The following is an 18,408-nucleotide window of genomic DNA, read 5'->3' as shown; positions in this document are numbered from 1 at the left end:
CCATTTGTGTTTAGCAAATGCCCTGAAAATATCAATATTTGGCCTCGGGCCCAAATTTTTTCCAACCAGTGTCATTGCCATAAGGTTAATTTTATGATCAATAATAGGGTCTGGAATTTTAATAGAAAATCTACCTTTTTCTAGGTCTAAGATATTATGAACTGGAGGGAGCAAGGACTTTCCACTTGGTTTGACACCGAATAGAGAATTCCAAGACCGATTGTTGTCCCTTCGAATAGGTTCATGCCTAGGAGTGTCTCCAACACGTGAATCTCCATTTTATCCATCAGGATCGATATGCTTGTCTCCTTCTTGTGGGTCCCCATCTGTCAGGTCCTTTCCACTCAACTCAGAGGAATCTAGGTAGTCCCGAGAATCGTCCTTTCCATTCTCCCCCTAGTTTACCTGTCCATTGCAGGGTTTCCCGCCGTTCCCTGAATTCAAATGCAGTGCTTCTCCCTTCTCTTGCTCCATTGCTACTTTAATAAATAGATAAATCAATATCTAGTGCATATTGAATGTTTTAAAAAATGAATATTTTTATTGTAATATCATATTAAAGTCAAACTTATCATAATTGGATAGTTTTCATTTAACATCAACTTCTACCTAATTATGGTCCCCCCCTACCCAAGGCTAACTTAAATTAAATTTTGATGATTCCTCTCATAGGTATTATGAGCAAGCAAGAGAGGGTGGCATACTATAAGATCATGAGGGAAGGCTCTTATTTTCCTATACAATTAATCTAGTGGTGCATAAATCTCATTTTACTAAGGTGACTGCTGTTAGAGTAACTAAAATTTGTCAAAATATGGTCTAATATTCCCCTTGAAAATATCTAAACCCTAGTTTGTTGTCAAATGTTCCTCTATTTTTTTAAATAATTTGTGAGGTTAAATTTTGAGTCAAAAGAGTATTTGTTTTTATGTCATAATGGTAAACTTTTCTTATGATATGTCTTTTATTTTTCTATTTGTTAAAGGGTTCGTTCTTAAAATTTTCCCTTTCTATTATATGTGTTCAATCCCTTAAGTCACTTATGTTCTAATTGAACAACTTGTTTTTGATTAATATAAGCGAGTTTTACAGGGACCCGAAACCCAAATCTAAACAAAAAATTAATTTTTTTTTGGTATATCCAATATTCAATGGTTTTCCTTATATGTGCTTCTAGAGTGAAAGGTGTAGAGATACTTCTATTGGTTTACTTTCAATGTGAGATATAAAGTACTCATAATGCCTAATCCCTAACATCTCATTCTTATACATCATTTTGTTTTGATAATTTAGTCATCCCCATTAGGGCTTCTCATTACAAATGATACATTGGGTATTCATGATTCTTGAACTTAAATTTTTGCACTCTCATATTTTAAGCATGTTAGTTTGATCTTGCTCTAATTTTACCATTGTATATTATGAAGATTTTAAAACTTCAAGTTCGGATGTTGTGGCTAATCATTAATCCTATGCTTTTGTAAAAGATACTTTTCATGCAATCAATTTTGGAGCAAATACTTATTTTCATACTTTTGTTCATTGTTCAATAATACAAAATTTTCAACCTCCTTTAGATTTCATATAAGCAATTTTAGGCTATGTCATTAAAAATTAATTAATGTAGAGTTTCCTTGGACTACTAGAGATTATTGTTAAAACCTTCTAAATTCATAAACTTGTTGGTAAACAAATTTGTCACTATGAATTCATCTTCAAAATTGACCCTGTTTTCTCAAAGAGCAATGAGAACCATTCCAATAGTTGGAGATATTGTGGTGAAACCACAGTCTTGCTCTGCATTTGAGAGGGGCAACTCCCTCGTATGATGGGGGTATTTAGGATTTTTGTGTACTTTTAACCTGAAAGTACAAAAAAGAAATGAAACTAAACTAAAGAAAGGTGAATAATAGAAACCCCAATGGTAGACATACAAACACCAAAGAGGATTTCACAAATGATGATAGATACAAAGGGAGTTTAAACAAAAAACACGTTTTAACTTACATAATATTGATGAAAGAAGGATGACATATCTCAACATACGAAGAGATGGGTAACTCTAGAACATCCAAACCAAGATACCAAAGTTTGATTGTGTTTCATTACATCAATTGCATGAATTATAAGAATTCCAATAGATGACAAATGATTTTCACATAGATCAAAGATATCACCAATTTGACACATGAAAAATCAGCAATAATAATTCAATACGAACATCTAGAACATACGAACTAAATGCATCCTTCACTATTTCCATGAAATTATACAATCTCAAGAACTCTTTTATACAAAGTGTAAACACAAAAGTCATCAAACTATTTCTCTAATAATTTCTCCATAGCCTCCCCTTCGTAAGAGTCTTCCCCTTTTACAAATGAAATAGCCTTGTATTTATAGGCATCCTTCAATAACTAATTCATAACCACTTAGTCTAACTACTTAGGATAACTACCTGGATAATCCTCTTAGGATAACTACCTAAGACAATTCTTAGAATAAGTACCCTTTTGAAGATAAGTTAGGATTTACCTCACTTTTACACAGTTAAATTTACAAGGCTAACTTTAATTAGAATAAGTGACATATATCACTTTTTCAAAAGGCACTTTGAAACTTGTGACATTGAAGAAAGAACTTGATGTCTATTTTGTCAAGGTGACCTCCATGTCTTCATGTACATATTTTTTCTTTGTAACTATTTCATCATCAACTCTCTTCTTACATACAGAAACATCTACACCTTTGGAAACAATGCATTAGTGAATTTTAGTCATTTGGTATCGAATTTTTTAATCAAAATATTTCCTCCCATTGTGATTTTCATATAGTCAAGTTATTATTTGGTCCACCCTCATTCTAGAACATGAGTCAATATCTCTTGGGGGCACTTTGTTCAAACAATTTGATGCATGATTATACATTTTAAATGCATGTCTACTAGAGCATTTATGATTGTGTTTCGAGTCTTTCATTTTGATACAAATAGGATGATGATGGAATTCATTATGGAATCCACTTTACATTATACAAGATGCATCTATTAAAAAGATCCAAAACTTGTTTAGCACATCTATTCTTTGTCGATATGCAATACTTATTCTAAGTTTCCATATCAAAGCTAGTATAATCATCCACATTGTCTCTCCTTCCACAATTTTTGATAGATGTCAATACCATGTTCCAAAGCTTAATGTGTCTACAAGCCACATCGATGGGACAAAAGAAGTGGAGTCAAGATATACACCAATCAACCATGTATGCATGAATGTTTCTAAAGCCTTTTCAACAAATCTTTTATATTCATAGCCATTGGTGCAGTTGAAGAGAACATCAAAAAAGATCATAAAATACGACTTCAAATCATGCAAATTACACTTAAACATTTCTAAAGCCATTCCAACAACTCCATTTGGCACATATCATCACATTTCACACAATGGCCTCTCTTTGAAGCACTTTGTCAAACATTTCAAACTCCTTGTTTTATCCTTCCATATTTTGCATGCATGTTCAGTGGGGCAATTGCATTTGCTTGAAAGCTTCTAAAGTCTTTGCAACAAACTGGTTTATGTATATCCTGAAAATCATTGAATTTCATGTGATTACATTTCTTTTGAGGCACTCAATGAAGCTTTATAGAATTTGACTTTACCCATACCGATTGCATTTTCTACAAAGAACCTTTTCAACAAATCACTTCTGAGTATACCCTACGACATTGAGCGGTGAGATAGTATCTCTTTGAGGCATCATGTTGAACAATTCAAGTGCCTTACTCATGCTTCCATTTGGTATGAATTGGGCACAAATAAAATAGTCCAAACAAACACCATAATTTTAATCATGGGACTCAACTTTACACATGTTAACTACATAAGCTTGAAAGTATCTAAAGCTTTTTCTAAATGTTCATTTTTTTGTGAGTCTTTTGATCATAGTGTACCATGAGATGACATTCGTTTTGATGTATTCCATCAAACATTTCACTTGCCTTGTTTTATGCTTCCATAGTTTGCATTCATGTCAAGCCATGCATTTTAAAATATAATTACTAACAAAAAACTCCTTTCTAGTTTGCCTTGATGGATATTGATAAGTTATTCCAAAACTCTCATTTTGGCTAGAGCAGGTAGGATACTAGCAAAAATGGCACTAAATTTGGCTTTGAACTTGCCAATTATAATTTCTTGAAAACTTTCTAAAAACTTTGTTATGCATCTTGCATCCAATGCTTCGATGAAGTAGTTATCTGCAAGTAGTTATAATATCTACCTCCCTCTTGGTCTTTGAGTACAAACGAAAACTCCCTTTGGCATTTTGTGCAAGATGGCCAACTTATGTTTGTTGTCAAATTTGCCAACAACATTAAGGTTTGAGTATATTGGGATTTTTAAGAATTTGAGCAACTCACCAAAATTTATGAACACAATAAATCACTGTTTTTGTAAATCCACCTAAATTGCCGATAATACTTTTACATTGTCACCTCCATCGGTGATTTGTGAAAATCCCTCAAGTTGCCGATATTTGAATTCACTTACCGATTTTGCCAACCCTTTAGCGATAAGTTAGATATCAGTGACTTGGTGACACAAACAACTTGCCTATAACAATTTCCAAACAATCTTCAACATTCAAAAACAACTGAATATATTGACCAAGATGTTATCAATTTGAGGAGCTTGGCATGAAAGTTTAAGATTTTCCAAGTTGAAAAATGGGGCTAAAAAAACTCTAAAAATATACCTACATAAGGGATGAAAGTTTGTGAAATATTTAATGAAATCCAAACCTTCAAAGATACTAGATTTTGGTGGACTAAGAGATCTTTAAACACTAGACATCAAAATGTCTTAATCTTTGGAAAAATTATACAAAATTTATAATTAAGAATAAAAATCTTAAGGAAACATGAAATTGCAAAGTTTAACTCAACTATTAGACATACATTTTTTAAAAGATACAAGACTAAGAATATATAGATAACTTGTGCTAGTAGGTTCAAAAAAATTTAAACTCCCATGAACAAGTAAAAATAATAATATTTTTTATTAAGGCAAAAATAGGTTTTTAAGGGACCCGAAACCCTTTACAAAGAAGCTACATATGATAGAACATTAAAGCCCCTCAGAATAGAGAAGGTCCCAAAAAGATAACAAGATTAACAAGAAAATAAGACAAGCATGGAAACACATAGCCCAACAATAGCAAAAGCCAGTAGAGGAACAAAGCAGCACCAACAAAAGGGACAACACTAATACTGGTTCTGTAAAGTTTTAGCAACTTCAGCTTCCAGCCAGTTCATATTTTGGGCCATCTCCTTCAATTCTAGGATATCCTGAGGCAAGTTAGCAGACTTCATTTTTGTACTTGCCCCAGTTCTCTTGCTCGAACTTGAAGTGTCCTCAGCTCCTAGGTCCTTATTCTAGTCTAGGTTAGCAAAGACCTTGTCTCGGTGAAACTTCTCAAGCCTTGCCACCATAGTTGTCATATTTTATACTGCAAAATTAACAATTTTATGACTATCCTCCATAATTTTAGGCAAGGTAGTGTCAAATTTTTTAATCCTTTGTTCCGCTTCCCTAAACTTGTTATCATACCTATCCTTTATTTTTTCAATAGCCTCCACATTCTTAGTTAAACAATTTGCTATCATTTTCTTCTCATCACATTCTAAAGGGCACAAATAGAGGACCCTTGAGGCTTATCCTTCACACCACCAGATTACATGGGCTCATCACTCACCTATAGCTTCTCCCCCAAATCCTCCTTAGCCTGTAAATTTCAAATTTAGAGGAAAGGGCTCTTTGATTAAGGTTGAGGCTTTTAATTTCATGAAAATCCCATCTAAAAAGTTTGAAGAGATACACAAGACTATTTTTGGTGGTCTCTAAAACCCCAATAGCCATCTCCTACTTGGGCTAAAAGTACCAAAAACTCAAATCCATAGACTCCTTGGAGTTCCCATCCTTCTCATGAGGAGAAAGAGAGTCCTCAAAATCAAAAGGGGAGATAAGAACATCATGCTCCTAGGAGCTTTCAAAAATTACAAGGGCAAAGGCTTTCCCTTTCCCCTTGGCTCTCTTCACTCTCTTAGCTCCCCCCACCAAAGGATAGCCCTTAACCTTGTTGTTCCCAACAAACAAATTCTTTTGCTCCCTTTTAGGTTTCTTGGGAGGGGGGGGGGGGGGGGGATGACAAATTCCTTCTCATCCTTAGTATCCCATCCCTCTTTTTTAGAGCTACCATTGCACTCCCCATCATAATTAGAGGCCGAGAGAGCCTTATGAGGGTTCTCTAAATCTCTAGCCTTAAAATGCTCATAGATCAGCAAAATTAATCCTTTATGCAAAATTGGATTAATATGGGGATCATCTCTATTCTCATTAATGTTGGCATTTAGAGGAGAGAGCAAGTAGAAGGGAAAGAAATCTTCACCTTTATGTGTGAAGTGGTTGAGTAGAACAAAGTGGTATCCATAGATCTTAGAAAAAATGTCGTCTAGAGTGAAGAACTCCATAATAGCTTTCAAAAGTTCCCTCAAAATGGGCTTTATCTGCTTTGGCTCAAAGTTGAACTTGTTGACCTTAATTGAAGTCGGCTTCTCCTTTGTCATCTTGGGAAACTTCTTAACAGAAGCATTAGAGAGCTTTATATCCCTGTAAAATTTAATGTCTTCCATAGAAAGGTTGATAACCTCTGCAACAAGGCTCTCATCCACCACAAACGCCTTGCCAAAAAGATTGAGTTTCCCATTTTTATACTCCTTCACAAAAGTCTTAGTCACTCTTTGGTGATTTCCTCTCTAGAAATGATGTAACCCCACCTTTCTACAACTGATACCAAATGGTCACATTATTTTTTCATTCCTCACAATTCGTAGGTTCCGCCCTTTGTCTGTTCCTCACCATTTTGCAAAACAAAGAAAAAAGTGCCCAAGATAGGTAGATAGTGAAACGCATCTTTGAAGAGCCAACAAACCCAATAAAGCCAACAAATTTTTAGATTCTCTGGGTTGCTAATAATATTTTAAAGATAAAATAAAAATGATACAAGATGAAGTATCTATTGAAAAGTTTACTAGATTACAAGATCTTTAAAATGTTAATAAAGTAAATAGAGAAGTTAATTTTTTTTTGACAATATTGAGGCATAATTTAGGAAGGAATTCCATGTTTGTAGATTTATGATGGACAATTTGACTCTCATGAACTAATGAAGTCAAAATCTATCTTGAAACCCCCAAAATTATATATAATTCATCAAAAAAGAGGTTTTTCATTTGTAATTTAGACCTAATAGCTTTCTAGTGACGTTAATTCTAAAGTATACAAGTAGTACCATCAATTTGTTAATTTTGAAGCCTGCCTCAAGAGCACTAAGATGGCATTGATATGTAGGCTTAACTATATTAACTACCTTGGATGATTTCTTCTCAATTGTAAAGCTTTTGTACATCCCAAGGGTATGCATTTTCTTGTAGATGCATATAATTAAAAATGAGTGACGATTAAATTTTATAAATATGTCAAGTGAATCTTCTTTATTTGGATGGCCTTCACACAACTCTAAATTTAAAAATCAAATTGTTTTTGTTGGATTGGGCATGTGTTGGATGTTGCATTCACAATAACTAGTCTTCCATTGGTAATACTTGTAAATTATACATTATTGACTATACAATGATTTGAGCTATTACATTTCTCTATTTAATTATATTTATTATGAAATAAAATTCATTTCTCTTTGTAAAGGGTTTTAGATTCTATTTCCAAACTTATTGGAACTTGTCGAGAATTTGAAGCGCTAGGATGTTGTAGCTTATGTGTTATTTTATTTAACCTTTTTCCTAGACATAGGCTCCCCTCCTTCCCTTGTTTCTCTCCCTAGTGAGCTAGGTTTAGCATAGGTGGCTAACAAGATTAATGAATTGTAAATCACCTATAACAAGAAGAATGAGATTATTAGATGACTTCTGTCGTAGCTTAACTTTACTATAAGGATAATCAACATATTAGAGGCTTCGATTGACATGGATGTTTTTGGAATCCAAGAACATTGAGAGTAGGGGGTGAATCAGTGTTCTACGAGTAATATTAGTTTTGAACTTATTTCTTATGAACTAGTTAACAGTAAACAAAGTTAAAGTACATAAACCAAATAACACATAAAGAAGCAACACCATAACACCAATATTTATAAGTGGAAACCTTGCAAAGGGAAAAGCCACGGTGGGGCTGATACTCACAATATCTATATACTTGATCAAGGTATACAAATATTACATTAAGGGGATTGCGCATGCAATCAAGCCAATTTCCTAGAGCTCACTGCTCAAATAGAAGTGTCACTGACTTACATAGTATTACAAAGTGATTACAAACAAAAATGAACTTATGAGATACATCTAACCATGTTGGATAAGTACCAATTTAAGCTTTGTTAACTCTCACTGTGTACCGGTTTTGCTGATGCTCTATTTTGCTCTATTTTGCTACCGGTTTACATTGTGTATGTGAAAATACACACAAAAGTTTCCTTTTGCCAACCAGAAATTATATCATCAATCTCTAAAAGATTCGCAACCAAAAACACATCCTCTATATTATTCAGTATATTGTTGAAAGGATCTCCTTAAATACCTTTCTAAATTTTCACCATGTCATCTTCAATGAAGAATATAACCCTATCGACTGTCCGATCATAGGTTCATTCTTCAATTTACTATTTTTCATTTGCTCATTATCAAGATCCTCAAGAGAAATTTGAAGTTGTTGCTGCAGACCAGTTTTCATTGATTTCAAATTCCATATCTTCCTCAAGTGGTTAAACTTCTTCTGAGAAACTAACTCTGATAGAAATTGTTGGAATCAAAGAACACTGCGAGGGTGGGGGGGGGTGAATAAGTGTTCTACCGGTAATATTATTTTTGAACTTATTTCTTATGAACCGGTTAATAGTAAACAAAGTTAAAGTAAATAAACCAAATAAGAGATAAAGAAGCAACACCATAACACCAATATTTATAACTGGAAAACCTTGCAAAGGGAAAAACCATGGTGCGGTTGATACCCACAATATCTATAAACTTGATCAAGGTATACAAATATTACATTGAGGGGATTGTACATGCAATTAGGCCAACTACCTAGAGCTCACTGCTCAAGTAGAAGTCTCACTAACTTACACAGTATTACAAAGTGATTACAAATAAAAATGAACTTATAAGATGCATCTAACCATGCTGGATTTGTTTTGGTTTAAGCTTTGTTTACCCTTACTGTGTATTTGTTTTGTTGATGCTTTGTTCTACTATCAGTTTACACTATGCATGTGAAACTACACATAAAAGTTTCCTTCCACTGACCAAAAAGCATATCATCGATCTCTAAAAGATTCACAACCAAAAATGCATCCTCTGTATTATCCAATTTGTCGTTGAAAGGATATCCTTATATACCCTTCTAACTTTTCACCATGTCGGCTTCAGTGAAGAATGTAATCTTGTCAGCTGTCAAATCATAAGATATTTCATACATAATCCCGATGACCATTTTGGCCTTCATACGTTACCAAAATTCCTTGAAGTCGGTGCCACAAGATGACTTAGTCGGGTCCTATCCAAATACACGTTGTCAGGATGATGTCTTAACTAGTTGTGAAACAAAAGTGAATATACCAGTTGAGTGTAGTGAATACTAGTTACCCCAATCAAAGCAAGATGATAAATTAATTAATCCCGATAAAGAATAACTACACCTGGAGATGAGTTGCCATCAATGACAATCCAAAATACCATTAGCCCTTACCAGATGAGTGTCAATTGCCAACAATCTCCCCCTTTGGCATTGATGGCAACACTCATGTGAAAAATGATGTTAACATTGAATCTTCCTCTGAATCTATACATCCTAACATGTACATGAATCTGTGATATACTTCTGATCCAATACTCCCCTTAAGCAATATATGTATTTTTCACTATAATCCTCCCCCTTTGACATCAATGACAAAGAGGGGTGCCCACAAATAATTTTGTACAACTATACACATATGTCAGTTTTCTATACAATTTTCAAAATATCAGCATAGATAGACTTCAAAAATAAAAAATAAGAGTCCCAACCATGCTTAAGAGAGTCAATAATGGAGGTGAATCCATTCAAGAGACTAGCGTAATATTCAATTTCTTCGGGTATGGTGGGATCCTTCTTCATGTAAGTCATACATTTTGTCTTGTGAAATAACAAATTATCCAACCAGAGACCTATGAGATTCTGGAGCTCAATTGCTCACTTTATTGTGTTGTCCCTTTCCTTCTCTAATTTCAAAATTTGATCCATGATTACCAAAATTGGACCATCCAAATAGATTGTAAGGTTAGCTATTGGGTCATAAGAGTTAGAAATTTGAATCAACTTATTCCTACAGTCTAAAATTTTCTTATCTAAGGAAGCTGTAAGGAGGTAAAGTTTATAAACAACTCTTATAAACTTTACCTCCTTCCTCCAATGCTATATCAATGGATTGCAAACAAATTTGTAGTTTGCCCTTTTTAGATGCAATCATTTGAAAGAATGCTTGTCTTCAGGCTTCAACAAATTTGTCCTTAGCCTCAGTTACTAAAATTTTGAGCAAATAATCATAGTGCTTAGGAATGAAATCAACTAACTCCTTCAATTTACTGGATGAGCTTGTGCTCTCCTTGTTCCTAGAATTTAGGTACCAATCGGTTAAAAACTTCAAAATTATACTTAATCAACTCTTTATTGTTAGATTCCTCTTGGGCTTGTTGGGACTCATTAATTTTGAGTCAAGTTTTGAGGCCCATTTCAAAATTTTGCTCTGCATTTTCAGAAAGGCACCTAATCTCGGTTTGAGTGGCCTAGTTTGAAGAAGTGTAAAATGGAGCCAGTTGATTTTCAAAGGATAAGGCTTGGGAAATGTGTCCTACACCTTTCATTTGGCCTATGAAGTATTTTGCAACTTTCAAATTTCAGTTTGGATCAATTTATCAAGTACCCATTTCAAGGGGTGAGTTGAAAGTTGTTCATAGGTGCAAATGCAAATTTTATTGAGTAGCCTACTTTGAGCTCCTATAACTTTTGCCTTGTTGATTGTCATAGTGAAATTAAAAGTGCACTCAATTCTATGCATAAAAGTGAGCCCACATGCCAAATTTCAAGTCCCTATGAATCCATTTGCTCAATTTGGCAAGTTCAATCCGTTTGCAGTTTGTACTGTTTGCATAAGTCCCTGTTTCAGGAGCTAGTTAGAGCCTCACTTTGCACATTTGTAAAAGATGCCCTGGTGAATTTCATGTCAAAATATTTTTTTCGGGATATTTCTTATATAAAAGATAAGCTATGTTTCAAATTTCAACCTCCTGCCAATCCGTTTGATCAATTTTCAAAAGGGTTTGTTGAGTCACCTTATTCAATGTTCCGTATTTTCATTGCTACATCAGTTAAAGTGGCTATTTTCATGAGCGCACTATTTGTACCCTATCATCTTCCCAGTCAAACTGAGCATTCTAATTTTTTATCTATACTTCAAGGTACCTATGCCTCAGATTTGAGGGTCTACAAAGTTCGTTTGATATTTTTACAAAAGGCATCATGAGTTCCCTGTGCATTGACTTTATCAGGTTCCCAGTGCTAACAAAGCCAATTGGTCCTCTTTGACCATTAATATTTCTTCCCTCAGGATTTGTCTTGATAAACAGCTTGGCAGAGTTTATTTTTGTATATCAGAGTACACACTTGTTAGTTTGCAAAGTCCAGAAAGGTGTTTTGACCAGTTTGAAAAATACGTCTTTGGGATTAAATGCGAAAAATGTGGCACAAGCGCCTGAAAGTCACGAAACTCAGTTTAATGATCAGAAAATGGTGTCAATTGATTCTAGAGGCATGTTTAAGGTTCCTGAGGTGTTTTCACCAGTCAATTGAAATGAAAATGAGATTTTTTTTAGTCGAGCCCACTTTGGGGCTTGATCTGGCTTATACTGTTGTATTAATTTTATGGTGAAATGGTCATAATTCATAGTAATGCATGTCAATACCAGCTCAAATGCATATTAGCAAATTGGTTTATTAAGAGATGATTTCATTTTATTATGTGGGCATATAACTGAGAGGTTTTTATGGAACTTTATGGTTTTGAAAATTGGGGTCAATATGTCATTCATGAAGCTCATTTATCTCAATGATCTAAATGTGATGACAATGGATATTATCATTGTTGTTTATCAATTCCCTTTCCAGAATTTAATATAATTGTTGATGATACTTAGGAGATTACTAAGGAAATTGTAGAGACGATTGCTCAGGAAATGAGTGAAGCATGTGGAATGGAAGATGATGTAGACACTAAAGAGGGAATCAATTAAGAGTCTGCTGTATCTCTGCCAAGGAGGTTTCCAAGGGGACTGATTTAGGCAGCCGTTGAAAACTCTCAGCAAATCCAATTGATCGATTAGAACCTTCAGCAAATTGGAAAAGGGCAAGGTTAAATAGAAAATTGCAATTGCCAGGCATAACCCCCCTACGCAATGGAGAAGAGGTTCTCAGAAACTTTCATTGCAATGTCCTCCCACATGCATGGTAAATGGCTAGCATAGCGAATAACATATGTAATTAAATTGCAATGTCCTCCCACATTCATGGTAAATGGGTAGCATAGCGAACAACAAATGCAATTAAATTGCAATGTCCTCCCTACAATCATTTGGAGTGGCAGCATAGAAGTTCAGAGGGGGCAATTTTAAACCTCCAAGAAAATGCACATTGGTTGGTGTAAAGATAAACCCCCTATGCAATGAATGAGAAAGGGGTCAATTTTAAACTTTTTAGTAAATGCCATTGGCAGGCATGATCCCTCCTGCGCAGTTTTTTAAGAGACAATTTTTATAAACTTTCTGCAAATGCATTGTGCCAGGTGAGAGTGGTTTTCATAACCATGCTAGCATCCATCTCTTCCCTCTACGTGGTAGCTATTGGGAGGGAAAGTAAAACTGTTCCACCAAATGCAAATTGGAAGGCGAAATTTCAACTCCAATCAGAGCATGGCATGAAATTTTTTTAAAACTTTCCTAGCAAATGTATTTTGGCAGGTGTAAAGCTTTCCAAATTCCCTCCTATGGAACACCATGGAACAAAAGGGCAAAGAACCTTCAAGAAAAATGCCATTACCAGCCATTAAAACTCTTAGAAAGCTTCAAAAATGCATTCCCAGGCAAAAGAGAATTATCCCACATTGGCTGTGGAGGGGAACATTTTGATATTTAAAACTAAAGCTCCACACATTCATAGTGTAAAAGCCTTGAAGGCTTTTGATGCAAGGTGCCAGTTGGGCAACCAATGGACCACATGTGCGCATGCACGAATCCCGAGGTGAGGAGGCTAGTTGGTGACTCGACGGACCCACATGTGCATGGTTCTTGAGGCAAATTTTGTGAAAATGGAAGGATTAAAGATCATGCAGGTTGAGGAGATCCGACGATGGTCACTATTTCATGAAACGAAGATGCTTGCCAGTTAAGCCCTACGGAACAACGACCAAGCATGTGTAGAAATGGTGGATTAACAAGTGAGCAAGTTCACCGAAGATCAACGGTGGTCACTATTCTACAAGGTGAAGGTGCTCACTAGTTAAGCATCGCAACGTAGCGATCGATGACATGGCAGGCCCAGGTAGCGGTCCAACTGGCGGGTCCCACTTAGGTGGCAATGAGCAGGCAGTCCAGTGGCGATCCAAGTGGTCGATAGATGAGGTGTCATTCTAGGTGGTGTCATGAGTGAATCACAAACTGCCACGTGGTAGGGTGTCAAATGAGAAAATGGTGAAAATCAAAGTTAATAATATAGTTCAGTCTATAGTGGAAAATGCAAAAAATTTAAATGATAGAGGTGCACGAAAGAATAATTTTCTTGGCGAATTATTTTTATCCAAATATACAAGTATTATATGTCGTTGGAAAGCTTTCAAAATGAGGAATTCAGTTCTAGAATTAATTTCAATAGTTCTCAAATATGTTGAGAGAAGTTTCCACGAGAAGGATGCAAGGAAAATCTTTAGTTAGGGAAAGAGGACACTTGGTGGTTTCTGATGTAGACCTAATATCTTCCCCTCCTCTTTTTATCCTCTATTCTTCTCATTTGCAAGGCATCACAAGAATTTTGTAAAAAAGCTCTAGCAAAATGTATTTAGGGTTTTACTAGTCTTTTGGAAAATCATTCTGAGTTATGTAGAATTTGATGGAGAATATTTATATACAGACTAGAACATTTTGAATCTAAATTCCTATTGTCTTCTTGTATGCATCATTTATTTACTAGTTCATTTAGATAATCTAGGATTGTTTAATCGAATGAGTTGCAAGGCAATTTACAGAGATGTTTTAGGTTTTCCTTTCAAGGAAGGGGATTAAATATACTTAAAATCTTTTCTGCTAGTAATCAATAATTTTCCTTGAATTTAATGGCATGGTTTAGCATATGGTGAAAGTTTATATATGTCAAGCATATATAGATTTATTTAAGCGAATATAAATGGCATGTATGTGAATTTATTCTGTCAGTTCTTGTCCAACTCTGAATGACTCTAGGGCCCGGATAAGGCATTGGTATCACTTATTGCAGTTCATGACCTTCTTGTTGATCAATAAAAAATGAATACAAGTCTTTCTTTTATGTTTAGTTATATTCAAAGTGATACGGTTTGCAGAGATTGGCACTGGTCTTCTCTGTAAGTTTTCAATTATAGTTGTGAAAGAATGATCACAAAGGGTATACCCGCCTAAGCTAAGTGGAAGGTTAAAGTGTAGAAGGTTTCTGTATACACCTTGTTATATGTTGTCTTTTGTTTTTGTTTCCTGTTGTTTCTCTCCATAAGAAATAGAGTCTTGAGAATTATTACAGAGAGGAGACAGGGAAATTATAAATCAAGAACAACATGGCCAATGCTTGAGTTGCTTGGGCCTAGAGTGATGCTGCCACCAAAACTTTCTCTACTGAAGACATCTTATGGTAGGGTTTATCAAAGATGATGGAAAGTTGTGACAAATTTTCTTTGGCTATGGTTGTAGTGTCAATTATCATGCCGATAGAAAGATCTGTCATAGTTTCTTTCCCTTTGTCTATCAGAGACTTATTTCCTATATCCGTTGAATCCTTTAATTGTTGTGCACTGGTGGCTTCACCACTTGGTACCTTGATCTAATCCTCTACATCCTCAGCAATTTAACTGTCATTATCCTTAGCTATATTTGCCTTTGTACCCTCAGTATCATGTAGATTGACTATCGAGTTATCCTCTGCTACAAAATTTGACTCACTAACTGGTACAGTAGCATTCGGTGGAGTGCTATCCAATTGATCCGTATATACATTTTGTTCCTCTATTTCTGTTGGTTTCTTGTTTGCTAGTAATTGTATATTTGTGATTGAACAAAACTGTGGCTCAACTCATAACCTAAATTCTAAATAATTGGGAGCTAAATATCTATGGTCTCCATCCTAATTTCTTTAAATCTTTCTAACATTAAATTATTTTTTCGTGTCCTTTGGATTGAATTTAGATGAGCCGATTTTATTAATCAAATCAGTAACCTCTACCAAAGTTATTGATGGGCAAAGATTAACTAATTCAGTTTCCTTCATTTGCCAATCCAAATTTTGTGCATGTAATTTTCTTTTTAGATTATCATATAATTCCTTGGGTAAAATTTTCTATAACTCAATTAATTCTCTACTAAAATAATCAAGATATAAAAGAATAGCTTCCTCGATCTACTTTTTATCCTTCTCATTAAAGGGTGAAAGTATAGTGGTGTATGTCACTTTAGGCTAAGTGAGATCACATTATAAATACTACTCAGTCTAGTCTATGTGGCACCACATGGCACGTACATGGAGGATAGGTCATGAGGTATACTCAATAGAGTAGGACTTAGCTGAGTCCTATTTGGTTGAGTCCCGACGACTGCACTTAGCCCACCATAATGCTATTTCGCATTAAAATATGAGGAAAAGGGTGCTCGCGGACGGTCCGGACGCTTGGGAGACTCGGCCGAGCCCTACTTGGTTGAGTCCCACTTGGTCAAGGCTTCTTATGTGGCATCCCACATGGCAACCTACTCAGCAAAACCCCCTCAATTTGCAGAACATTCAAGTTCTGCTAAGAATTAGACCATCAATTAAAAAACAAACAAACTAAAAATACCCTTTTCGAGAGCTCGGAGTGAGGAACGTTGACATATAATTTTTATATAATTTAAATTAGAATTAGTAAATTAAAATTATAAAATACTATAGGTACGTATATTAACATTCGAGAAGACTCTGATTCGGGAAAAAACAAAAAATAGTAAATCGTATCAGAAAAATTAAAAAACTATATATAACACTAGAGGAGAGAGTCCTCTTCAAGAATATATAATTTATTTTGGGATTGCTATAGTTTTGATAGGTAGAATTCGGTGGGAGACAAAAACTATCGATTTCAGGAAACTTTGACTTTGAGTTGTTATAACAGTGAAAATATACATCGAAATCAGATTTATTTTTTTTGTACTACCTATGGATGTTATCTAAAACATATTTTAAAATCATAGGAAAACAATACTATTTACATATATTTTTGTGGTGGGAGGTGAAACCCCTGATTTGCAGTATTTTTTAATAATTGAAAAAAAAAATCAATTCTTGTTCCAAAATTAAAAAAAAAAATAGGCATAAAGTTCATCTAGTTTTACACATTTCATCAATTTACATCATCTTCAAATACCAAATAGAAATATCACTTTTGTGCCATTGAAGTTGAATTATTTTGTTGTTGATAGCCTTTTCCTTTATAAAAGTGAGACACAAGTTTGTACTTTTACCCATTTAATCAAAGAATGTAGAAATGATGTCCAAATTATCATCATTAATTATTTGATCAATAATGTCTTGAGCATCTAATTTCTTCTTACCGGTTCTTCTTTTGGCTTCTGGCTTAGACTTCTCATCTAACTTTAGCTTGGGTTTATGTGCAATGGTATTTTTTGGTTTCCAGGGAGGCTCCTTAGCTAGTTCTTGCTTTTTTTCTTCCTTCTTCTCCCATACTACCCTTGCGAAAATACTTTTCTTCTTTGGAGTAACCTTGATTTATTCATTTGATTCAGTCTCCTCCGAAGAAACTGACATATACTATCAGACTGCCATTTGTTTTCTCTATACTTATTTAGTCAGCTTAGGACTGACAGGCTCAATGGATGATGCTTTTCATTGCTTGGAAGACTCAGTAGGTACCGGGAACACATTGGGTGTGGCCTAAGCTACCTTCTTGGCTTCCCTCTCTTCCTTCCTCTTCTGTTTCATTTCTTCTCTTCTCTAGGATTCAAGAGTTTTTCCTTTTCCTTCTACTTTTGCCCTATCATTTCATTCACTTATTAAGGTCTTAGCTACAACCTTAGTCATTTTTCTTCTGATAGCTGATGCAACCTGTTCTTGGTGAACTTTCAGATCTTTCTTTCAAGTTGTGCTAAATTTCTTCTCTTTCGCATCAACTGGTGCTTGCAATAGATGTTGTGCATAAGCATCTAGTGTGACCTCATCCACCTCATAAGCCATAGGCATAGTCTAGACTATTTTGGGTTGGACTTCTTCCATCATACATTCATCCTTATTTACCATAAAAACATGTTGTATCTTTATATTTTTCTGCTATAGATTTAGGAATCCTAGATCTATTCTTCATTTCCTCCTGAAAGGTTTTGAAAAATGCCCATAAATTTGCCTTTTTCAGTTTATCCCTGTTGGTATTTTGGTATGGTTTTGTCATTGATGTCAACACCTACTTTGAAGATCCAACAACATTCACCAGCAAGCAAGTAAACTGTGCAACAATTACTAGTATATGGTTCACCGGCAGGATATATTGTTCACCGGTACCTGGAATGATATATAAGACACTTGGTAATGTCGAAGAGTGTGGACACTTTGTTTTGAAGAATTAATCATTGGTATATTCATATTTGCATATTTGCTTTTACCGGCAAATAGGTCCAGGTTATCTAGGGTTACACCAACAGGTTTATATTTTCCAGATTAGCATGGGACGCTATGGAGATGATTTATTATTGTTGTAAATACATTTAGCCGACATGTTTAATTGGTTATTGCATCGGATATTATATTGTATGAAAATGTTTTTATTGTAATATCTTGTAGAGCCGACCTACTAAAATTGGTCTTAGGGTATGGTATAAATGTAAGATCTTATTTGTAAGATCAAGTGTGGAATGTGAAAAAGAATTGAGTAAAGGTATATGCGAGATCAAGCAGGGATATACATGAAGACATCATTTGAAGGTGAAGTTAGGTTTTTGTAGAAGCATATCAGCATTACACCGGTACTGAA

The sequence above is a fragment of the Cryptomeria japonica genome, chromosome 9 (assembly GCF_030272615.1).
Source record: "Cryptomeria japonica chromosome 9, Sugi_1.0, whole genome shotgun sequence".
Classification (NCBI taxonomy): domain Eukaryota; kingdom Viridiplantae; phylum Streptophyta; class Pinopsida; order Cupressales; family Cupressaceae; genus Cryptomeria; species Cryptomeria japonica.
This window is presented reverse-complemented; position numbering follows the sequence as displayed.